Raw genomic sequence first — 26,112 nt, 5'->3', positions numbered from 1 at the left:
CTTCAGTTCCTTAAGCCCCTCAAGAACCCCTGATAGGAAGAGGGTGGTCTAAAGATGAAGTGACTAGAGGACTCTGAAGTGCTGAAATGGGATGAAAAGTGTTTGGCAGAGGTTCATACAGGGATGGAGGGGGCAGGAGTGTGGAAGGGGGACATCCAAGTCCAAGAATAAAGGGCACTGAAGGAAAGTCTGAGGGTCATGAGAAGAAACACCATGCCCCTGAATCACCACTCCCCAGAATCAAACACACAGAGGGGTCAAGGGTGGGAAAGGTGTATCATGGCCTCCCTCAGCACCCACTAACCCATGTTGATGGGCACAGTGGTACATTGTGATGTCTAAGACCCCAAAGCCACCATTGGCTGGGGGAGTGCCTAGCTGACCAATCAGAGTGAAGGGTGTGGCTCCTCATTGTCCTGGGAAGGTATATATAGGGAGGTCAGAGGCAGAGATTCTGGGTTAGGCCACTTCATGGTGTCATCATGGCTACGGTAACCAGGAAGCCACGGCAGCCAAGAAGAGTTGCAGTGCGGTTTGCTTCCAGCATGAAAGGAAGAAAGAAGACCCTTTGGCAACGGAGATACAGAGGCAGTGTCAAGGTAAGATGATTCCATCGACACTCCCCAGGTTCTCCATTGACTTTGGTGCCCAAGACCTCTACACTGCCCTTGCCTGGCGCAAAAGTCCTCATCAGGCCACCTCCCTTTTCATGAAATCTCCCTTCCAACTCAGTTGTTATACTCTTTCCTCAAAACTCATACCCTTCTTTTGTCTTTCAAGGCACGAAATATGACCGTGAGCGTCAGAAGACCTCTAAAAGGAACCTTGAGAAAGAAAATCCGATCGTACGCCACTCCGTCGAAGAAGGTGAAGAAAACAAGAGAAGCAAACTGTTTTCTCCGTTCCTGTGCACGTGAGAACCTGAACCAAAGCCGCAAAAGGTACCAAACTAGGAGTCAGAGTCAAAGAAGGAGGCAGAATCAAAAGAGAAGATAAGCTCAGCCACCCCAGAATGAGAGACCCTGGAGAAGTACAACCTGGGCAGCCAGTAACTGAATAGAAAAGGTCAGACAGTTTAGAATTGTGTCTCCAGTGGTCTGCTTTCTTAGCAATGGTTAACCAGGAAAAGACTTACTCTCACACTAACATAGTAAACTGATGGCTGCGATTAAAATAAACATCGAATGGTGAGAAGATGATATTTGTGTGTGTGTGAATTTTCTGATGGGAAGGGAGGGAAGGAAGAAAAGAGGTGGGCACCTGAGTGGGGAGGGGTGCGCGGTCCCGAGAGATTGGGGGACAGACCCTGAGGTCCCCAGTTAGCCAGAGAGGAGAGGCCTGGACTGGGTCAGGAGTCTGCACTGAAGATGGCGAACCCTGCTTAGCAATTGATCTCAGCGGCAAGGAGTAGTGGTGTGGTGTTACTGCCATTGTTTGGGGTGTGGAATGACATTAGGGTCTAGATTGCCAGAACCCAGATGGGAAGAGGGTTTCACATGGGGATGGTGAATGTCATAGTTCCCCTGAGAGAGGCAGGCAGAAATCACATCCTGGCCACTTATGTCATAATGGGCTTTGTTGCATCACTCACCTTTGCTGTCAGCTAAAGGTGCTCAGGAGGCACAAAATGCTGATACAACTGAAACCCACAACCAGCACTCCCAAAGATTAAAATAATGTTTGGAGGGAACAGACCAAATATCACTTAGGCCACTGTTTTCCTAAGAAATTGGTGGGAGCAGTGTGTTCCCAAGGGCAGGGCAGTGGAGGTGGCCCAATCCCGGTGCAGAAGACAAACAGGATCACCACACACGGATAATCTTTTTGGGTGGTGGGCACCATGCAGTTTGTGGGATCTTAGTTCCCTGACCAGGGATTGAACCGGTTCCCCTTCCAGTGAAAGCATGGAGTCCTAACCCCTGGACAGCCAGAGAAGTCAGGACAGAGACTTTTGATACAAGTATTAACATGAGACTGAGTAAAAGCTGGTCTTAAATGAATCATCATCCCCTAGTATTTCTAAATAACTACAGTCGTCAAACCTTCTTCCCCAAAAAAATCTTTTGTAGTCCAAGCTCTGCAAGTTTTTGTGGTTTAAATATAAGAGTATGGGGTATCTCATTTGAAGGCAAATTGGAAGTGGTCAAACAAGAGATGGCAAGGGTGAACGTCGACATTCTAGGAATCAGCGAACTAAAATGGACTGGAATGGGTGAATTTAACTCAGATGACCATTATATCTAGTACTGCGGGCAGGAACTCCTCAGAAGACATGGAGTAGCCATCATAGTCAACAAAAGAGTCCGAAATGCAGTACTTGGACGCAATCTCACAAACGACAGAATGATCTCTGTTCGTCTCCAAGGCAAACCATTCAATAGCACAGTTATCCAAGTCTCTGCCCCAAGCAGTAACGCTGAAGAAACTGAAGTTGAACGGTTTTATGAAGACCTACAAGACCTTTTAGAATGAACCCCCCCCCCAAAAGATGTCCTTTTCATTAGAGGGGTCTGGAATGCAAAAGTAGGAAGTCAAGAAACACCTGGAGCAACAGGCAAATTTGGCCTTGGAGTGCAGAATGAAGCAGGGCAAAGACTAATAGAGTTTCGCCAAGAAAATGCACTGGTCACAGCAAATACCCTCTTCCAACAACACAAGTAAGACTCTACACATGGACATCACCAGATGGTCAACACCGAAATCAGATTGATTATATCCTTTGCCGCCAAAGATGGAGAAGCTCTATACAGTCAACAAAAACAAGACCAGGAGCAGACTGTGGCTCAGGTCATGAACTCCTTATTACCAAATCCAGACTCAAATGGAAGAAAATAGGGAAAAACCACTAGAGCATTCAGGTATGACTTCAATCAAATCCCTTATGCTTATGCAGTGGAAGTGAGAAATAGATTTAAGGGCCCAGATCTGATAGATAGAGTGCCTGATGAACTATGGAATGAGGTTGGTGACATTGTACAGGAGGCAGGGATCAAGACCACCCCCATGGAAAAGAAATGCAATAAAGCACAATGGCTGTCTGGGGAGGCCTTACAAATAGCTGTGAAAAGAAGAGGAGCAAAAAGCAAAGGAGAAAAGCAAAGATATAAGCATCTGAATGCAGAGTTGGTGATGGACAGGGAGGCCTGGCGTGCTGTGACTCATGGGGTCACAAAGAGACGGACACGATTGAGCGACTGAAGTGAACTAACGGGGAAACACACATGACACCAAAGAATTTATGTCTATTTTTGCCATTAAATAAAACAAATGCAGACTAATGTGAGAAGGAACTTTATTTGACACGACAATGGTGAGAGGGCCATCGCCCACACAGCAAAAGTAATGGTGAAAATTCTCCAAGATAAGCTTCAACAGTACGTAGACCAAGAACATTCCGATGTTTAAGCTGCATTGAGAAAAGGCAGAGGAACAAGAGATGCAATTGCCAACATCGGTTGGTTCATAGAAAAAGCAAGAGACATCCAGAGAAACATCTACTTCTGCTTTGCCAACTATGCCACAGCATTTGACTGGTGGATCACATCAAATTGTGGGCAATACTCAAAGAGATCGGTATACCTGAACAACTTCCCTGACTCTTGAGTAATCTGTATGCACGTCAAGAAGCAACATTTAGAACTGGACATGGAACAATGACTGGTTCCAAACTGGGAAAGGAGTACATCAAGGCTGTACATTGTAACCTTGCTTACTTAACTTATATTCAGAGTACATCATGTAAATATCAGATTGGATGAAGCACAAGATGGAATGAAGATTGCCAGGAGAAATATGAATAAATTCAGAAATGCAGACAACACCACGCTTAAGGCAGAAAGCATAAAGAAACCAAAGACCATCTTGATGAGGGTGAAAGAGGATAGAGAGAAAGCTAACTTAAATCAACATCCGAAAAACCAAGGTCATGGCATCCGGTCCAATCATGTTATGGCAAATAGAGGGGGAGACAATGGAAACAGTGACAGACTTTATTTTCGCGGGCTTCAACATCACAGCAGATGCTGACTGCAGCCATGAAATTAAAAGTCACTTGCTCCATGGAAGAAAAGCCATGACTGACCCAGAAAGCATATCAAAAAGCAGAGACATCACTTTGCTGCCAGAGGTCCGTATGTCAAAGTGAAGGTTGTTTCAGTAGCCGAATATGGATGTGATTGTTAGACCATAAAGACAGCTGAGGACTGAATAATTGATGCTTTTGAACTGTGGTGGTAGAGCAGATTTCTTGAGAGTCCCTTGGCCTGCAAGGAAATCAAAACCGTCAACCCTAACGGAAATCAATCCTGATTATTCACTAGAAGGACTGACATTGTAGCTGAAACTCCAGTTCTTTGTCCACCTGATGCAAAGAACTGACTCATTGGAAAAGATTCTGATGCTGGCAAGGAATGAAGGCCAGAGGAGAAGGAGATGACAGAGGATGAGATGGTTGGATGGCATCGGGGATTCGATGGACTTGAGTTTCAGCAAGCTCTGGGAGTTGGTGATGGACAGGGAAGCCTGGTGTGCTGCAGTCCATGGGGCTGCACAGAGTCATGTCGGGAGCCACGTCAGGCGTTACTGACAAAATGGAGGCACGGCCCAAAGCCCCTCTCTTTCTCCCACAAGCACGGACCTGGGATGAAGCAGTTGGGCCTTGTGATTCTGACTTTTTCTTTCCTCTCCTTGGCTGAGTTGACTACAAAGGAACATTAAGGTTCTTAATGTTCTTGAGAGGAGCACGAGAAGGCAGAAAGCCTTGTCTGCAGCTGTGCTCAGAGAAAAATTCATAAAGCTAATCCCTGACATTTGTTCAAGGACTTTTACAAAAGAGTGTTCCAGGATGAGCAAAGAGGTCAGCTTGAGGCCCCGGGAGGGATTGCTATCTGAAGCCTATTTGTGAGGAAAATGTTTATGGCAAAGGCATTTACTGAATTTAGAGCTTAGAAATAATTAAATAGTTAGAAGTTAAAGATTTAAGGAATGCTGTAATGGTAGCATATTTTATTATAGCTGATAGATTTAGGAAATTTAAAGATACTAATAGCTAGAAGCCTTTTTAAGAGATAGTGAGCTCAGGATGCTAGGGGCAAATAGGATTTAGAAAGATAAGAAACAAACGGAGGAATGTAGCATGAGTTACAATATAATCACAAGTTAACGATAGGACACATTAAGAGGAAGTAGATAATAGATGGTAAAGCTGAGTCCGAGAGAATCGCTGAAGCAGGAACTCTGTTTGAAGAGCAACAATGATTTATGGAGATAATCAATCTGAATGTGATAAGAAAACTGAAAATGTCAAACTTCTGACCTAATGCTTTTGTAAAAGTATAAAAGAAAACCTTAAACTTGAAATAAATGTGCAGTCCAGGAAAACTGAGAGGCTGCGTGGTTACTCGCGGACACCATCCCTCCCTTCAGATTGAATCCCTGGCTGCTGGAGCTGGACTCTGGCAGAGTCGGGCACAACTGAACGACTGAAAAGAACTGATTGCAATAGGGAGAATGTTTTGAACACACGTTCTTAACATGTCTCAAAATGGAAGAGAAAATGATATTTCTTTAACATGAAAGGATAAGCAGGGTGAGCAACAACTCTGTGTGTGTGTGTGTGTGTGTGTGAGTTTGTGTATCTGTGTGTGTGTGTGTATGTTTGTGTGTGTGTGTGTGTCTGTGAGAGATGGGGCAAGAGGTGGGGATGGATGAACAGACAGCTTGATGGAGCAGTGTGACAGGAAGTGTTTCTTTCTGTAGTGAGCTGATTCTTAGAATGAGCTGTTAAGGGAGCCAGAAAGGTCTGACGCTTAGTGCTTGCTCAAGCTTGGGGGAAAGCTGAAGTTCAGAGGAGAGAAGGTTGGTTAAAGCTTAGCCAAGCCAAATCAGTGGGTATATTATGGATGACTGTGAGCACTTGGCCAGTCTCTGCTGTTGTTTAAGAGAGGCAAAGTCAGCCCTTAGACAGTATTGTTGTTACCAAAATTGCCAGTCCATGTGCTTGATGCAGAATGAGGCCCATCAAAACTTAAGGTTTGAGTTTGGGACAGGGAAAGGTTTATTACAGATTCATACAAGGATGAGGGTGGCTCTTGCCCTAAGAACCCAAAGTTACTGAACGTGTTCAGTAAGTATGTTTAACAGCAAAGGTTAGAGAAAGTTGTGGTAAGTTGTTTGAGACTTCGTGGTGTCACACCCTTTGTGCTTAAGGTTAGGTCATGGTCAGGTAATGATGTTCCTAAATATCTCTATCAGATGGATGTCATTTTCTGTCCTGACAAGAGAGGGCAAAGTCTCAAGGAACAACTTTCCCCATGAAATGTCCCATCCTGGTCAAACAGAAACAGGTTTCAATTGGCAGCTCCTTCAGGGCAAGCTTCCCATATTCTACCCAGCTCTCATCCTCGATGGAGCCCGGTACCCAACACAATAGGTCCTGTCTCCTCAAGCTGTCCAACTGAGGAGACCAGTTCTCACAGACTGAGACCCAGAAAGATGGCCACCTGCTATTAAGTTGCAGAGACAGGGATGGGGGAGAGGTTCACCGCTCCTCACGGCCTGGGCCAAGGCTAGTGGAGGGACTTAGTGAGGGCTCTGAATCACTAAAGGATGTAGTCCCCAGTCTATTCCCTGGGACCATCCAGCTCACCCACTGGCGCAACGTTGGGTGATCTCCAGGCCCTCCAAAAGCATGCCAGAATCTCTCTTCTCTCACTTTCCACCTGATGACCACCACACCACCCTTACTTAATCACTTCCCCAATGGTCCCTCATTGACAGTAACTGTGGGCAGGGCCCACTGAGGTGTTGATCAATAGCTGAGCAGGACAATGAATGGCCACTCCTTGACAGTTGGCGGCTTGTAAATGGGGCCACCTGAGGCACCAAGCAAGGCTGAGCCACACCTGTTGCCTAGGAACAGGGTGGGTTGAAAAGAAGCACACCAATGGCGAACTGCATAGGGCTGTGCTCACTCTGCTCTGTTACACTGTGCATAGAATAAGAATCACTGTGAGGTTAAGGTTTGTCAAAGTCGTTCTCAAGGTGGGCTGGCTTTCACATTCTTGTTGGCTTTGAAATATTAGCTATGCTATATGCGGCACATGTGATCACGTGGCAGCTGTGGGAGGGGCGTATAGATGAGCACGGCTCACAGGAATGCCTGGCAATACAATGAAAAGAATGATGTACCAAAGTTAAAGAAGCCTGTGAACTCAAATCCTGATTAGGAACAGCGTCAATTAAACAGAGTAAAGCACACTGGACCCAACGTCTCCTTAGGTAACAGAGCAGCATGAGCACAGCCCTTAGCAGGTAGCCATTGCTGTGCCTGATGACTCCACATCCTGTTACTAAGCAACCGGTCTTGCCTAGCAATTGGACAGTGCAACCCTGGGCCCTGCCCATAAGCAACCAACTATCAATGAGGTACCTACTGGTACTTCTCCTGCTCAGCTATTGGTCAGCTCCACAGTGGGCCCTATCTGATGATCACTGTTAATGTGGGCCCACTGGGGAAGTGACTCACTCAAGAGTTAGGGGCAGAGTGGTAAACGGACTCTTGCCTTTGGGCACCTTCCTTTTCTTTTCTTCATTATTTTGTAAATCGGGAATGTATTTCTGGTAGATGGGGCAAGGTGAGTTTCCCTCCTCAATATGAGAGTTGAAGTGTCCCCAACAATATTAGTGGAGGAGGCATTTAACACTTTCTTTGCTCTGAAGTGTAATCTTATGGAGACGGTGTATAGATCTTGGGGCAAGGGACTGAAGATGCACCAAGCCTTGGGGTCTCTAAAGCTCATTGGAGTAGAAAAAACTTCCAACCTGTTCTTAATTACCTGCTTGTTCTTCAGTTCCTTAAGCCCCTCAAGAACCCCTGATAGGAAGAGGGTGGTCTAAAGATGAAGTGACTAGAGGACTCTGAAGTGCTGAAATGGGATGAAAAGTGTTTGGCAGAGGTTCATACAGGGATGGAGGGGGCAGGAGTGTGGAAGGGGGACATCCAAGTCCAAGAATAAAGGGCACTGAAGGAAAGTCTGAGGGTCATGAGAAGAAACACCATGCCCCTGAATCACCACTCCCCAGAATCAAACACACAGAGGGGTCAAGGGTGGGAAAGGTGTATCATGGCCTCCCTCAGCACCCACTAACCCATGTTGATGGGCACAGTGGTACATTGTGATGTCTAAGACCCCAAAGCCACCATTGGCTGGGGGAGTGCCTAGCTGACCAATCAGAGTGAAGGGTGTGGCTCCTCATTGTCCTGGGAAGGTATATATAGGGAGGTCAGAGGCAGAGATTCTGGGTTAGGCCACTTCATGGTGTTATCATGGCTACGGTAACCAGGAAGCCACGGCAGCCAAGAAGAGTTGCAGTGCGGTTTGCTTCCAGCATGAAAGGAAGAAAGAAGACCCTTTGGCAACAGAGATACAGAGGCAGTGTCAAGGTAAGATGATTCCATCGACACTCCCCGGGTTCTCCATTGACTTTGGTGTCCAAGACCTCTACACTGCCCTTGCCTGGCGCAAAAGTCCTCATCAGGCCACCTCCCTTTTCATGAAATCTCCCTTCCAACTCAGTTGTTATACTCTTTCCTCAAAACTCATACCCTTCTTTTGTCTTTCAAGGCACGAAATATGACCGTGAGCGTCAGAAGACCTCTAAAAGGAACCTTGAGAAAGAAAATCCGATCGTACGCCACTCCGTCGAAGAAGGTGAAGAAAACAAGAGAAGCAAACTGTTTTCTCCGTTCCTGTGCACGTGAGAACCTGAACCAAAGCCGCAAAAGGTACCAAACTAGGAGTCAGAGTCAAAGAAGGAGGCAGAATCAAAAGAGAAGATAAGCTCAGCCACCCCAGAATGAGAGACCCTGGAGAAGTACAACCTGGGCAGCCAGTAACTGAATAGAAAAGGTCAGACAGTTTAGAATTGTGTCTCCAGTGGTCTGCTTTCTTAGCAATGGTTAACCAGGAAAAGACTGACTCTCACACTAACATAGTAAACTGATGGCTGTGATTAAAATAAACATCGAATGGTGAGAAGATGATATTTGTGTGTGTGTGAATTTTCTGATGGGAAGGGAGGGAAGGAAGAAAAGAGGTGGGCACCTGAGTGGGGAGGGGTGCGCGGTCCCGAGAGATTGGGGGACAGACCCTGAGGTCCCCAGTTAGCCAGAGAGGAGAGGCCTGGACTGGGTCAGGAGTCTGCACTGAAGATGGCGAACCCTGCTTAGCAATTGATCTCAGCGGCAAGGAGTAGTGGTGTGGTGTTACTGCCATTGTTTGGGGTGTGGAATGACATTAGGGTCTAGATTGCCAGAACCCAGATGGGAAGAGGGTTTCACATGGGGATGGTGAATGTCATAGTTCCCCTGAGAGAGGCAGGCAGAAATCACATCCTGGCCACTTATGTCATAATGGGCTTTGTTGCATCACTCACCTTTGCTGTCAGCTAAAGGTGCTCAGGAGGCACAAAATGCTGATACAACTGAAACCCACAACCAGCACTCCCAAAGATTAAAATAATGTTTGGAGGGAACAGACCAAATATCACTTAGGCCACTGTTTTCCTAAGAAATTGGTGAGAGCAGTGTGTTCCCAAGGGCAGGGCAGTGGAGGTGGCCCAATCCCGGTGCAGAAGACAAACAGGATCACCACACACGGATAATCTTTTTGGGTGGTGGGCACCATGCAGTTTGTGGGATCTTAGTTCCCTGACCAGGGATTGAACCGGTTCCCCTTCCAGTGAAAGCATGGAGTCCTAACCCCTGGACAGCCAGAGAAGTCAGGACAGAGACTTTTGATACAAGTATTAACATGAGACTGAGTAAAAGCTGGTCTTATATGAATCATCATCCCCTAGTATTTCTAAATAACTACAGTCGTCAAACCTTCTTCCCCAAAAAAATCTTTTGTAGTCCAAGCTCTGCAAGTTTTTGTGGTTTAAATATAAGAGTATGGGGTATCTCATTTGAAGGCAAATTGGAAGTGGTCAAACAAGAGATGGCAAGGGTGAACGTCGACATTCTAGGAATCAGCGAACTAAAATGGACTGGAATGGGTGAATTTAACTCAGATGACCATTATATCTAGTACTGCGGGCAGGAACTCCTCAGAAGACATGGAGTAGCCATCATAGTCAACAAAAGAGTCCGAAATGCAGTACTTGGACGCAATCTCACAAACGACAGAATGATCTCTGTTCGTCTCCAAGGCAAACCATTCAATAGCACAGTTATCCAAGTCTCTGCCCCAAGCAGTAACGCTGAAGAAACTGAAGTTGAACGGTTTTATGAAGACCTACAAGACCTTTTAGAATGAACCCCCCAAAAAGATGTCCTTTTCATTAGAGGGGTCTGGAATGCAAAAGTAGGAAGTCAAGAAACACCTGGAGCAACAGGCAAATTTGGCCTTGGAGTGCAGAATGAAGCAGGGCAAAGACTAATAGAGTTTCGCCAAGAAAATGCACTGGTCACAGCAAATACCCTCTTCCAACAACACAAGTAAGACTCTACACATGGACATCACCAGATGGTCAACACCGAAATCAGATTGATTATATCCTTTGCCGCCAAAGATGGAGAAGCTCTATACAGTCAACAAAAACAAGACCAGGAGCAGACTGTGGCTCAGGTCATGAACTCCTTATTACCAAATCCAGACTCAAATGGAAGAAAATAGGGAAAAACCACTAGAGCATTCAGGTATGACTTCAATCAAATCCCTTATGTTTATGCAGTGGAAGTGAGAAATAGATTTAAGGGCCCAGATCTGATAGATAGAGTGCCTGATGAACTATGGAATGAGGTTGGTGACATTGTACAGGAGGCAGGGATCAAGACCACCCCCATGGAAAAGAAATGCAAAAAAGCACAATGGCTGTCTGGGGAGGCCTTACAAATAGCTGTGAAAAGAAGAGGAGCAAAAAGCAAAGGAGAAAAGCAAAGATATAAGCATCTGAATGCAGAGTTGGTGATGGACAGGGAGGCCTGGCGTGCTGTGACTCATGGGGTCACAAAGAGTCGGACACGACTGAGCGACTGAAGCGAACTAACGGGGAAACACACATAACACCAAAGAATTTATGTCTATTTTTGCCATTAAATAAAACAAATGCAGACTAATGTGAGAAGGAACTGTATTTGACACGACAATGGTGAGAGGGCCATCGCCCACACAGCAAAAGTAATGGTGAAAATTCTCCAAGATAAGCTTCAACAGTACGTAGACCAAGAACATTCCGATGTTTAAGCTGCATTGAGAAAAGGCAGAGGAACAAGAGATGCAATTGCCAACATCGGTTGGTTCATAGAAAAAGCAAGAGACATCCAGAGAAACATCTACTTCTGCTTTGCCAACTATGCCACAGCATTTGACTGGTGGATCACATCAAATTGTGGGCAATACTCAAAGAGATCGGTATACCTGACCAACTTCCCTGACTCTTGAGTAATCTGTATGCACGTCAAGAAGCAACATTTAGAACTGGACATGGAACAATGACTGGTTCCAAACTGGGAAAGGAGTACATCAAGGCTGTACATTGTAACCTTGCTTACTTAACTTATATTCAGAGTACATCATGTAAATATCAGATTGGATGAAGCACAAGATGGAATGAAGATTGCCAGGAGAAATATGAATAAATTCAGAAATGCAGACAACACCACGCTTAAGGCAGAAAGCATAAAGAAACCAAAGACCATCTTGATGAGGGTGAAAGAGGATAGAGAGAAAGCTAACTTAAATCAACATCCGAAAAACCAAGGTCATGGCATCCGGTCCAATCATGTTATGGCAAATAGAGGGGGAGACAATGGAAACAGTGACAGACTTTATTTTCGTGGGCTTCAACATCACAGCAGATGCTGACTGCAGCCATGAAATTAAAAGTCACTTGCTCCATGGAAGAAAAGCCATGACTGACCCAGAAAGCATATCAAAAAGCAGAGACATCACTTTGCTGCCAGAGGTCCGTATGTCAAAGCGAAGGTTGTTTCAGTAGCCGAATATGGATGTGATTGTTAGACCATAAAGACAGCTGAGGACTGAATAATTGATGCTTTTGAACTGTGGTGGTAGAGCAGATTTCTTGAGAGTCCCTTGGCCTGCAAGGAAATCAAAACCGTCAACCCTAACGGAAATCAATCCTGATTATTCACTAGAAGGACTGACATTGTAGCTGAAACTCCAGTTCTTTGTCCACCTGATGCAAAGAACTGACTCATTGGAAAAGATTCTGATGCTGGCAAGGAATGAAGGCCAGAGGAGAAGGAGATGACAGAGGATGAGATGGTTGGATGGCATCGGGGATTCGATGGACTTGAGTTTCAGCAAGCTCTGGGAGTTGGTGATGGACAGGGAAGCCTGGTGTGCTGCAGTCCATGGGGCTGCACAGAGTCATGTCGGGAGCCACGTCAGGCGTTACTGACAAAATGGAGGCACGGCCCAAAGCCCCTCTCTTTCTCCCACAAGCACGGACCTGGGATGAAGCAGTTGGGCCTTGTGATTCTGACTTTTTCTTTCCTCTCCTTGGCTGAGTTGACTACAAAGGAACATTAAGGTTCTTAATGTTCTTGAGAGGAGCACGAGAAGGCAGAAAGCCTTGTCTGCAGCTGTGCTCAGAGAAAAATTCATAAAGCTAATCCCTGACATTTGTTCAAGGACTTTTACAAAAGAGTGTTCCAGGATGAGCAAAGAGGTCAGCTTGAGGCCCCGGGAGGGATTGCTATCTGAAGCCTATTTGTGAGGAAAATGTTTATGGCAAAGGCATTTACTGAATTTAGAGCTTAGAAATAATTAAATAGTTAGAAGTTAAAGATTTAAGGAATGCTGTAATGGTAGCATATTTTATTATAGCTGATAGATTTAGGAAATTTAAAGATACTAATAGCTAGAAGCCTTTTTAAGAGATAGTGAGCTCAGGATGCTAGGGGCAAATAGGATTTAGAAAGATAAGAAACAAACGGAGGAATGTAGCATGAGTTACAATATAATCACAAGTTAACGATAGGACACATTAAGAGGAAGTAGATAATAGATGGTAAAGCTGAGTCCGAGAGAATCGCTGAAGCAGGAACTCTGTTTGAAGAGCAACAATGATTTATGGAGATAATCAATCTGAATGTGATAAGAAAACTGAAAATGTCAAACTTCTGACCTAATGCTTTTGTAAAAGTATAAAAGAAAACCTTAAACTTGAAATAAATGTGCAGTCCAGGAAAACTGAGAGGCTGCGTGGTTACTCGCGGACACCATCCCTCCCTTCAGATTGAATCCCTGGCTGCTGGAGCTGGACTCTGGCAGAGTCGGGCACAACTGAACGACTGAAAAGAACTGATTGCAATAGGGAGAATGTTTTGAACACACGTTCTTAACATGTCTCAAAATGGAAGAGAAAATGATATTTCTTTAACATGAAAGGATAAGCAGGGTGAGCAACAACTCTGTGTGTGTGTGTGTGTGTGTGAGTTTGTGTATCTGTGTGTGTGTGTGTATGTTTGTGTGTGTGTGTGTGTCTGTGAGAGATGGGGCAAGAGGTGGGGATGGATGAACAGACAGCTTGATGGAGCAGTGTGACAGGAAGTGTTTCTTTCTGTAGTGAGCTGATTCTTAGAATGAGCTGTTAAGGGAGCCAGAAAGGTCTGACGCTTAGTGCTTGCTCAAGCTTGGGGGAAAGCTGAAGTTCAGAGGAGAGAAGGTTGGTTAAAGCTTAGCCAAGCCAAATCAGTGGGTATATTATGGATGACTGTGAGCACTTGGCCAGTCTCTGCTGTTGTTTAAGAGAGGCAAAGTCAGCCCTTAGACAGTATTGTTGTTACCAAAATTGCCAGTCCATGTGCTTGATGCAGAATGAGGCCCATCAAAACTTAAGGTTTGAGTTTGGGACAGGGAAAGGTTTATTACAGATTCATACAAGGATGAGGGTGGCTCTTGCCCTAAGAACCCAAAGTTACTGAACGTGTTCAGTAAGTATGTTTAACAGCAAAGGTTAGAGAAAGTTGTGGTAAGTTGTTTGAGACTTCGTGGTGTCACACCCTTTGTGCTTAAGGTTAGGTCATGGTCAGGTAATGATGTTCCTAAATATCTCTATCAGATGGATGTCATTTTCTGTCCTGACAAGAGAGGGCAAAGTCTCAAGGAACAACTTTCCCCATGAAATGTCCCATCCTGGTCAAACAGAAACAGGTTTCAATTGGCAGCTCCTTCAGGGCAAGCTTCCCATATTCTACCCAGCTCTCATCCTCGATGGAGCCCGGTACCCAACACAATAGGTCCTGTCTCCTCAAGCTGTCCAACTGAGGAGACCAGTTCTCACAGACTGAGACCCAGAAAGATGGCCACCTGCTATTAAGTTGCAGAGACAGGGATGGGGGAGAGGTTCACCGCTCCTCACGGCCTGGGCCAAGGCTAGTGGAGGGACTTAGTGAGGGCTCTGAATCACTAAAGGATGTAGTCCCCAGTCTATTCCCTGGGACCATCCAGCTCACCCACTGGCGCAACGTTGGGTGATCTCCAGGCCCTCCAAAAGCATGCCAGAATCTCTCTTCTCTCACTTTCCACCTGATGACCACCACACCACCCTTACTTCATCACTTCCCCAATGGTCCCTCATTGACAGTAACTGTGGGCAGGGCCCACTGAGGTGTTGATCAATAGCTGAGCAGGACAATGAATGGCCACTCCTTGACAGTTGGCGGCTTGTAAATGGGGCCACCTGAGGCACCAAGCAAGGCTGAGCCACACCTGTTGCCTAGGAACAGGGTGGGTTGAAAAGAAGCACACCAATGGCGAACTGCATAGGGCTGTGCTCACTCTGCTCTGTTACACTGTGCATAGAATAAGAATCACTGTGAGGTTAAGGTTTGTCAAAGTCGTTCTCAAGGTGGGCTGGCTTTCACATTCTTGTTGGCTTTGAAATATTAGCTATGCTATATGCGGCACATGTGATCACGTGGCAGCTGTGGGAGGGGCGTATAGATGAGCACGGCTCACAGGAATGCCTGGCAATACAATGAAAAGAATGATGTACCAAAGTTAAAGAAGCCTGTGAAATCAAATCCTGATTAGGAACAGCGTCAATTAAACAGAGTAAAGCACACTGGACCCAACGTCTCCTTAGGTAACAGAGCAGCATGAGCACAGCCCTTAGCAGGTAGCCATTGCTGTGCCTGATGACTCCACATCCTGTTACTAAGCAACCGGTCTTGCCTAGCAATTGGACAGTGCAACCCTGGGCCCTGCCCATAAGCAACCAACTATCAATGAGGTACCTACTGGTACTTCTCCTGCTCAGCTATTGGTCAGCTCCACAGTGGGCCCTATCTGATGATCACTGTTAATGTGGGCCCACTGGGGAAGTGACTCACTCAAGAGTTAGGGGCAGAGTGGTAAACGGACTCTTGCCTTTGGGCACCTTCCTTTTCTTTTCTTCATTTTTTTGTAAATCGGGAATGTATTTCTGGTAGATGGGGCAAGGTGAGTTTCCCTCCTCAATATGAGAGTTGAAGTGTCCCCAACAATATTAGTGGAGGAGGCATTTAACACTTTCTTTGCTCTGAAGTGTAATCTTATGGAGACGGTGTATAGATCTTGGGGCAAGGGACTGAAGATGCACCAAGCCTTGGGGTCTCTAAAGCTCATTGGAGTAGAAAAAACTTCCAACCTGTTCTTAATTACCTGCTTGTTCTTCAGTTCCTTAAGCCCCTCAAGAACCCCTGATAGGAAGAGGGTGGTCTAAAGATGAAGTGACTAGAGGACTCTGAAGTGCTGAAATGGGATGAAAAGTGTTTGGCAGAGGTTCATACAGGGATGGAGGGGGCAGGAGTGTGGAAGGGGGACATCCAAGTCCAAGAATAAAGGGCACTGAAGGAAAGTCTGAGGGTCATGAGAAGAAACACCATGCCCCTGAATCACCACTCCCCAGAATCAAACACACAGAGGGGTCAAGGGTGGGAAAGGTGTATCATGGCCTCCCTCAGCACCCACTAACCCATGTTGATGGGCACAGTGGTACATTGTGATGTCTAAGACCCCAAAGCCACCATTGGCTGGGGGAGTGCCTAGCTGACCAATCAGAGTGAAGGGTGTGGCTCCTCATTGTCCTGGGAAGGTATATATAGGGAGGTCAGAGGCAGAGATTCTGGGTTAGGCCACTTCATGGTGTCATCATGGCTACGGTAACCAGGAAGCCACGGCAGCCAAGAAGAGTTGCAGTGCGGTTTGCTTCCAGCATGAAAGGAAGAAAGAAGACCCTTTGGCAACGGAGATACAGAGGCAGTGTCAAGGTAAGATGATTCCATCGACACTCCCCAGGTTCTCCATTGACTTTGGTGCCCAAGACCTCTACACTGCCCTTGCCTGGCGCAAAAGTCCTCATCAGGCCACCTCCCTTTTCATGAAATCTCCCTTCCAACTCAGTTGTTATACTCTTTCCTCAAAACTCATACCCTTCTTTTGTCTTTCAAGGCACGAAATATGACCGTGAGCGTCAGAAGACCTCTAAAAGGAACCTTGAGAAAGAAAATCCGATCGTACGCCACTCCGTCGAAGAAGGTGAAGAAAACAAGAGAAGCAAACTGTTTTCTCCGTTCCTGTGCACGTGAGAACCTGAACCAAAGCCGCAAAAGGTACCAAACTAGGAGTCAGAGTCAAAGAAGGAGGCAGAATCAAAAGAGAAGATAAGCTCAGCCACCCCAGAATGAGAGACCCTGGAGAAGTACAACCTGGGCAGCCAGTAACTGAATAGAAAAGGTCAGACAGTTTAGAATTGTGTCTCCAGTGGTCTGCTTTCTTAGCAATGGTTAACCAGGAAAAGACTGACTCTCACACTAACATAGTAAACTGATGGCTGCGATTAAAATAAACATCGAATGGTGAGAAGATGATATTTGTGTGTGTGTGAATTTTCTGATGGGAAGGGAGGGAAGGAAGAAAAGAGGTGGGCACCTGAGTGGGGAGGGGTGCGCGGTCCCGAGAGATTGGGGGACAGACCCTGAGGTCCCCAGTTAGCCAGAGAGGAGAGGCCTGGACTGGGTCAGGAGTCTGCACTGAAGATGGCGAACCCTGCTTAGCAATTGATCTCAGCAGCAAGGAGTAGTGGTGTGGTGTTACTGACATTGTTTGGGGTGTGGAATGACATTAGGGTCTAGATTGCCAGAACCCAGATGGGAAGAGGGTTTCACATGGGGATGGTGAATGTCATAGTTCCCCTGAGAGAGGCAGGCAGAAATCACATCCTGGCCACTTATGTCATAATGGGCTTTGTTGCATCACTCACCTTTGCTGTCAGCTAAAGGTGCTCAGGAGGCACAAAATGCTGATACAACTGAAACCCACAACCAGCACTCCCAAAGATTAAAATAATGTTTGGAGGGAACAGACCAAATATCACTTAGGCCACTGTTTTCCTAAGAAATTGGTGAGAGCAGTGTGTTCCCAAGGGCAGGGCAGTGGAGGTGGCCCAATCCCGGTGCAGAAGACAAACAGGATCACCACACACGGATAATCTTTTTGGGTGGTGGGCACCATGCAGTTTGTGGGATCTTAGTTCCCTGACCAGGGATTGAACCGGTTCCCCTTCCAGTGAAAGCATGGAGTCCTAACCCCTGGACAGCCAGAGAAGTCAGGACAGAGACTTTTGATACAAGTATTAACATGAGACTGAGTAAAAGCTGGTCTTATATGAATCATCATCCCCTAGTATTTCTAAATAACTACAGTCGTCAAACCTTCTTCCCCCAAAAAATCTTTTGTAGTCCAAGCTCTGCAAGTTTTTGTGGTTTAAATATAAGAGTATGGGGTATCTCATTTGAAGGCAAATTGGAAGTGGTCAGACAAGAGATGGCAAGGGTGAACGTCGACATTCTAGGAATCAGCGAACTAAAATGGACTGGAATGGGTGAATTTAACTCAGATGACCATTATATCTAGTACTGCGGGCAGGAACTCCTCAGAAGACATGGAGTAGCCATCATAGTCAACAAAAGAGTCCGAAATGCAGTACTTGGACGCAATCTCACAAACGACAGAATGATCTCTGTTCGTCTCCAAGGCAAACCATTCAATAGCACAGTTATCCAAGTCTCTGCCCCAAGCAGTAACGCTGAAGAAACTGAAGTTGAACGGTTTTATGAAGACCTACAAGACCTTTTAGAATGAACCCCCCAAAAAGATGTCCTTTTCATTAGAGGGGTCTGGAATGCAAAAGTAGGAAGTCAAGAAACACCTGGAGCAACAGGCAAATTTGGCCTTGGAGTGCAGAATGAAGCAGGGCAAAGACTAATAGAGTTTCGCCAAGAAAATGCACTGGTCACAGCAAATACCCTCTTCCAACAACACAAGTAAGACTCTACACATGGACATCACCAGATGGTCAACACCGAAATCAGATTGATTATATCCTTTGCCGCCAAAGATGGAGAAGCTCTATACAGTCAACAAAAACAAGACCAGGAGCAGACTGTGGCTCAGGTCATGAACTCCTTATTACCAAATCCAGACTCAAATGGAAGAAAATAGGGAAAAACCACTAGAGCATTCAGGTATGACTTCAATCAAATCCCTTATGCTTATGCAGTGGAAGTGAGAAATAGATTTAAGGGCCCAGATCTGATAGATAGAGTGCCTGATGAACTATGGAATGAGGTTGGTGACATTGTACAGGAGGCAGGGATCAAGACCACCCCCATGGAAAAGAAATGCAAAAAAGCACAATGGCTGTCTGGGGAGGCCTTACAAATAGCTGTGAAAAGAAGAGGAGCAAAAAGCAAAGGAGAAAAGCAAAGATATAAGCATCTGAATGCAGAGTTGGTGATGGACAGGGAGGCCTGGCGTGCTATGACTCATGGGGTCACAAAGAGTCGGACACGACTGAGCGACTGAAGCGAACTAACGGGGAAACACACATGACACCAAAGAATTTATGTCTATTTTTGCCATTAAATAATACTAATGCAGACTAATGTGAGAAGGAAGTGTATTTGACACGACAATGGTGAGAGGGCCATCGCCCACACAGCAAAAGTAATGGTGAAAATTCTCCAGGATAAGCTTCAACAGTACGTAGACCAAGAACATTCCAATGTTTAAGCTGCATTGAGAAAAGGCAGAGGAACAAGAGATGCAATTGCCAACATCGGTTGGTTCATAGAAAAAGCAAGAGACATCCAGAGAAACATCTACTTCTGCTTTGCCAACTATGCCACAGCATTTGACTGGTGGATCACATCAAATTGTGGGCAATACTCAAAGAGATCGGTATACCTGACCAACTTCCCTGACTCTTGAGTAATCTGTATGCACGTCAAGAAGCAACATTTAGAACTGGACATGGAACAATGACTGGTTCCAAACTGGGAAAGGAGTACATCAAGGCTGTACATTGTAACCTTGCTTACTTAACTTATATTCAGTGTACATCATGTAAATATCAGATTGGATGAAGCACAAGATGGAATGAAGATTGCCAGGAGAAATATGAATAAATTCAGAAATGCAGACAACACCACGCTTAAGGCAGAAAGCATAAAGAAACCAAAGACCATCTTGATGAGGGTGAAAGAGGATAGAGAGAAAGCTAACTTAAATCAACATCCGAAAAACCAAGGTCATGGCATCCGGTCCAATCATGTTATGGCAAATAGGGGGGGAGACAATGGAAACAGTGACAGACTTTATTTTCGTGGGCTTCAACATCACAGCAGATGCTGACTGCAGCCATGAAATTAAAAGTCACTTGCTCCATGGAAGAAAAGCCATGACTGACCCAGAAAGCATATCAAAAAGCAGAGACATCACTTTGCTGCCAGAGGTCCGTATGTCAAAGCGAAGGTTGTTTCAGTAGCCGAATATGGATGTGATTGTTAAACCATAAAGACAGCTGAGGACTGAATAATTGATGCTTTTGAACTGTGGTGGTAGAGAAGATTCTTGAGAGTCCCTTGGCCTGCAAGGAAATCAAACTCGTCAACCCTAACGGAAATCAATCCTGATTATTCACTAGAAGGACTGACATTGTAGCTGAAACTCCAGTTCTTTGTCCACCTGATGCAAAGGACTGACTCATTGGAAAAGATTCTGATGCTGGCAAGGAATGAAGGCCAGAGGAGAAGGAGATGACTGAGGATGAGATGGTTGCATGGCATCGGGGATTCGATGGACTTGAGTTTCAGCAAGCTCTGGGAGTTGGTGATGGACAGGGAAGCCTGGTGTGCTGCAGTCCATGGGGCTGCACAGAGTCATGTCGGGAGCCATGTCAGGCGTTACTGACAAAATGGAGGCACGGCCCAAAGCCCCTCTCTTTCTCCCACAAGCACGGACCTGGGATGAAGCAGTTGGGCCTTGTGATTCTGACTTTTTCTTTCCTCTCCTTGGCTGAGTTGACTACAAAGGAACATTAAGGTTCTTAATGTTCTTGAGAGGAGCTCGAGAAGGCAGAAAGCCTTGTCTGCAGCTGTGCTCAGAGAAAAATTCATAAAGCTAATCCCTGACATTTGTTCAAGGACTTTTACAAAAGAGTGTTCCAGGATGAGCAAAGAGGTCAGCTTGAGGCCACGGGAGGGATTGCTATCTGAAGCCTATTTGTGAGGAAAATGTTTACGGCAAAGGCATTTACTGAATTTAGAGCTTAGAAATAATTAAATAGTTAGAAGTTAAAGATTTAAGGAACGCTGTAATGGTAGCATATTTTATTATAGCTGATAGATTTAGGAAATTTAAAGATACTAATAGCTAGAAGCCTTTTTAAGAGATAGTGAGCTCAGGATGTTAGGGGCAAATAGGATTAGAAAGATAAGAAACAAACGGAGGAATGTAGCATGAGTTACAATATAATCACAAGTTAACGATAGGACACATTAAGAGGAAGTAGATAATAGATGGTAAAGCTGAGTCCGAGAGAATCGCTGAAGCAGGAACTCTGTTTGAAGAGCAACAATGATTTATGGAGATAATCAATCTGAATGTGATAAGAAAACTGAAAATGTCAAACTTCTGACCTAATGCTTTTGTAAAAGTATAAAAGAAAACCTTAAACTTGAAATAAATGTGCAGTCCAGGAAAACTGAGAGGCTGCGTCGTTACTCGCGGACACCATCCCTCCCTTCAGATTGAATCCCTGGCTGCTGGAGCTGGACTCTGGCAGAGTCGGGCACAACTGAACGACTGAAAAGAACTGATTGCAATAGGGAGAATGTTTTGAACACACGTTCTTAACATGTCTCAAAATGGAAGAGAAAATGATATTTCTTTAACATGAAAGGATAAGCAGGGTGAGCAACAACTCTGTGTGTGTGTGTGTGTGTATGAGTTTGTGTATCTGTGTGTGTGTGTATGTGTGTGTGTGTGTGTGGGTCTGTGAGAGATGGGGCAAGAGGTGGGGATGGATGAACAGACAGCTTGATGGAGCAGTGTGACAGGAAGTGTTTCTTTCTGTAGTGAGCTGATTCTTAGAATGAGCTGTTAAGGGAGCCAGAAAGGTCTGACGCTTAGTGCTTGCTCAAGCTTGGGGGAAAGCTGAAGTTCAGAGGAGAGAAGGTTGGTTAAAGCTTAGCCAAGCCAAATCAGTGGGTATATTATGGATGACTGTGAGCACTTGGCCAGTCTCTGCTGTTGTTTAAGAGAGGCAAAGTCAGCCCTTAGACAGTATTGTTGTTACCAAAATTGCCAGTCCATGTGCTTGATGCAGAATGAGGCCCATCAAAACTTAAGGTTTGAGTTTGGGATAGGGAAAGGTTTATTACAGATTCATACAAGAATGAGGGTGGCTCTTGCCCTAAGAACCCAAAGTTACTGAACGTGTTCAGTAAGTATGTTTAACAGCAAAGGTTAGAGAAAGTTGTGGTAAGTTGTTTGAGACTTCGTGGTGTCACACCCTTTGTGCTTAAGGTTAGGTCATGGTCAGGTAATGATGTTCCTAAATATCTCTATCAGATGGATGTCATTTTCTGTCCTGACAAGAGAGGGCAAAGTCTCAAGGAACAACTTTCCCCATGAAATGTCCCATCCTGGTCAAACAGAAACAGGTTTCAGTTGGCAGCTCCTTCAGGGCAAGCTTCCCATATTCTACCCAGCTCTCATCCTCGATGGAGCCAGGTACCCAACACAATAGGTCCTGTCTCCTCAAGCTGTCCAACTGAGGAGACCAGTTCTCACAGACTGAGACCCAGAAAGATGGCCACCTGCTATTAAGTTGCAGAGACAGGGATGGGGGAGAGGTTCACCGCTCCTCACGGCCTGGGCCAAGGCTAGTGGAGGGACTTAGTGAGGGCTCTGAATCACTAAAGGATGTAGTCCCCAGTCTATTCCCTGGGACCATCCAGCTCACCCACTGGCGCAACGTTGGGTGATCTCCAGGCCCTCCAAAAGCATGCCAGAATCTCTCTTCTCTCACTTTCCACCTGATGACCACCACACCACCCTTACTTAATCACTTCCCCAATGGTCCCTCATTGACAGTAACTGTGGGCAGGGCCTACTGAGGTGTTAATCAATAGCTGAGCAGGACGATGAATGGCCACTCCTTAACAGTTGGCGGCTTGTAAATGGGGCCACCTGAGGCACCAAGCAAGGCTGAGCCACACCTGTTGCCTAGGAACAGGGTGGGTTGAAAAGAAGCACACCAATGGCGAACTGCATAGGGCTGTGCTCACTCTGCTCTGTTACACTGTGCATAGAATAAGAATCACTGTGAGGTTAAGGTTTGTCAAAGTCGTTCTCAAGGTGGGCTGGCTTTCACATTCTTGTTGGCTTTGAAATATTAGCTATGCTATATGCGGCACATGTGATCATGTGGCAGCTGTGGGAGGGGCATATAGATGAGCACGGCTCACAGGCATGCCTGGCAATACAATGAAAAGAATGATGTACCAAAGTTAAAGAAGCCTGTGAAATCAAATCCTGATTAGGAACAGAGTCAATTAAATAGAGTAAAGCACACTGGACCCAACGTCCCCTTAGGTAACAGAGCAGCATGAGCACAGCCCTTAGCAGGTAGCCATTGCTGTGCCTGATGACTCCACATCCTGTTACTAAGCAACCGGTCTTGCCTAGCGATAGGACAGTGCAACCCTGGGCCCTGCCCATAAGCAACCAACTATCAATGAGGTACCTACTGGTACTTCTCCTGCTCAGCTATTGGTCAGCTCCACAGTGGGCCCTATCTGATGATCACTGTTAATGTGGGCCCACTGGGGAAGTGACTCACTCAAGAGTTAGGGGCAGAGTGGTAAACGGACTCTTGCCTTTGGGCACCTTCGTTTTCTTTTCTTCATTATTTTGTAAATCGGGAATGTATTTCTGGTAGATGGGGCAAGGTGAGTTTCCCTCCTCAATATGAGAGTTGAAGTGTCCCCAACAATATTAGTGGAGGAGGCATTTAACACTTTCTTTGCTCTGAAGTGTAATCTTATGGAGACGGTGTATAGATCTTGGGGCAACGGACTGAAGATGCACCAAGCCTTGGGGTCTCTAAAGCTCATTGGAGTAGAAAAAACTTCCAACCTGTTCTTAATTACCTGCTTGTTCTTCAGTTCCTTAAGCCCCTCAAGAACCCCTGATAGGAAGAGGGTGGTCTAAAGATGAAGTGACTAGAGGACTCTGAAGTGCTGAAATGGGATGAAAAGTGTTTGGCAGAGGTTCATACAGGGATGGAGGGGGCAGGAGTGTGGAAGGGGGACATCCAAGTCCAAGAATAAAGGGCACTGAAGGAAAGTCTGAGGGTCATGAGAAGAAACACCATGCCCCTGAATCACCACTCCCCAGAATCAAACACACAGAGGGGTCAAGGGTGGGAAAGGTGTATCATGGCCTCCCTCAGCACCCACTAACCCATGTTGATGGGCACAGTGGTACATTGTGATGTCTAAGACCCCAAAGCCACCATTGGCTGGGGGAGTGCCTAGCTGACCAATCAGAGTGAAGGGTGTGGCTCCTCATTGTCCTGGGAAGGTATATATAGGGAGGTCAGAGGCAGAGATTCTGGGTTAGGCCACTTCATGGTGTCATCATGGCTACGGTAACCAGGAAGCCACGGCAGCCAAGAAGAGTTGCAGTGCGGTTTGCTTCCAGCATGAAAGGAAGAAAGAAGACCCTTTGGCAACGGAGATACAGAGGCAGTGTCAAGGTAAGATGATTCCATCGACACTCCCCAGGTTCTCCATTGACTTTGGTGCCCAAGACCTCTACACTGCCCTTGCCTGGCGCAAAAGTCCTCATCAGGCCACCTCCCTTTTCATGAAATCTCCCTTCCAACTCAGTTGTTATACTCTTTCCTCAAAACTCATACCCTTCTTTTGTCTTTCAAGGCACGAAATATGACCGTGAGCGTCAGAAGACCTCTAAAAGGAACCTTGAGAAAGAAAATCCGATCGTACGCCACTCCGTCGAAGAAGGTGAAGAAAACAAGAGAAGCAAACTGTTTTCTCCGTTCCTGTGCACGTGAGAACCTGAACCAAAGCCGCAAAAGGTACCAAACTAGGAGTCAGAGTCAAAGAAGGAGGCAGAATCAAAAGAGAAGATAAGCTCAGCCACCCCAGAATGAGAGACCCTGGAGAAGTACAACCTGGGCAGCCAGTAACTGAATAGAAAAGGTCAGACAGTTTAGAATTGTGTCTCCAGTGGTCTGCTTTCTTAGCAATGGTTAACCAGGAAAAGACTGACTCTCACACTAACATAGTAAACTGATGGCTGCGATTAAAATAAACATCGAATGGTGAGAAGATGATATTTGTGTGTGTGTGAATTTTCTGATGGGAAGGGAGGGAAGGAAGAAAAGAGGTGGGCACCTGAGTGGGGAGGGGTGCGCGGTCCCGAGAGATTGGGGGACAGACCCTGAGGTCCCCAGTTAGCCAGAGAGGAGAGGCCTGGACTGGGTCAGGAGTCTGCACTGAAGATGGCGAACCCTGCTTAGCAATTGATCTCAGCGGCAAGGAGTAGTGGTGTGGTGTTACTGCCATTGTTTGGGGTGTGGAATGACATTAGGGTCTAGATTGCCAGAACCCAGATGGGAAGAGGGTTTCACATGGGGATGGTGAATGTCATAGTTCCCCTGAGAGAGGCAGGCAGAAATCACATCCTGGCCACTTATGTCATAATGGGCTTTGTTGCATCACTCACCTTTGCTGTCAGCTAAAGGTGCTCAGGAGGCACAAAATGCTGATACAACTGAAACCCACAACCAGCACTCCCAAAGATTAAAATAATGTTTGGAGGGAACAGACCAAATATCACTTAGGCCACTGTTTTCCTAAGAAATTGGTGGGAGCAGTGTGTTCCCAAGGGCAGGGCAGTGGAGGTGGCCCAATCCCGGTGCAGAAGACAAACAGGATCACCACACACGGATAATCTTTTTGGGTGGTGGGCACCATGCAGTTTGTGGGATCTTAGTTCCCTGACCAGGGATTGAACCGGTTCCCCTTCCAGTGAAAGCATGGAGTCCTAACCCCTGGACAGCCAGAGAAGTCAGGACAGAGACTTTTGATACAAGTATTAACATGAGACTGAGTAAAAGCTGGTCTTATATGAATCATCATCCCCTAGTATTTCTAAATAACTACAGTCGTCAAACCTTCTTCCCCCAAAAAATCTTTTGTAGTCCAAGCTCTGCAAGTTTTTGTGGTTTAAATATAAGAGTATGGGGTATCTCATTTGAAGGCAAATTGGAAGTGGTCAAACAAGAGATGGCAAGGGTGAACGTCGACATTCTAGGAATCAGCGAACTAAAATGGACTGGAATGGGTGAATTTAACTCAGATGACCATTGTATCTAGTACTGCGGGCAGGAACTCCTCAGAAGACATGGAGTAACCATCATAGTCAACAAAAGAGTCCGAAATGCAGTACTTGGACGCAATCTCACAAACGACAGAATGATCTCTGTTCGTCTCCAAGGCAAACCATTCAATAGCACAGTTATCCAAGTCTCTGCCCCAAGCAGTAACGCTGAAGAAACTGAAGTTGAACGGTTTTATGAAGACCTACAAGACCTTTTAGAACGAACCCCCCAAAAAGATGTCCTTTTCATTAGAGGGGTCTGGAATGCAAAAGTAGGAAGTCAAGAAACACCTGGAGCAACAGGCAAATTTGGCCTTGGAGTGCAGAATGAAGCAGGGCAAAGACT

This window comes from Capricornis sumatraensis, chromosome X, assembly GCF_032405125.1.
Source record: "Capricornis sumatraensis isolate serow.1 chromosome X, serow.2, whole genome shotgun sequence".
In the NCBI taxonomy this organism is placed as follows: domain Eukaryota; kingdom Metazoa; phylum Chordata; class Mammalia; order Artiodactyla; family Bovidae; genus Capricornis; species Capricornis sumatraensis.
The sequence above is the reverse complement of the archived record's forward strand: the minus strand, read 5'-3'. Positions refer to the sequence as shown.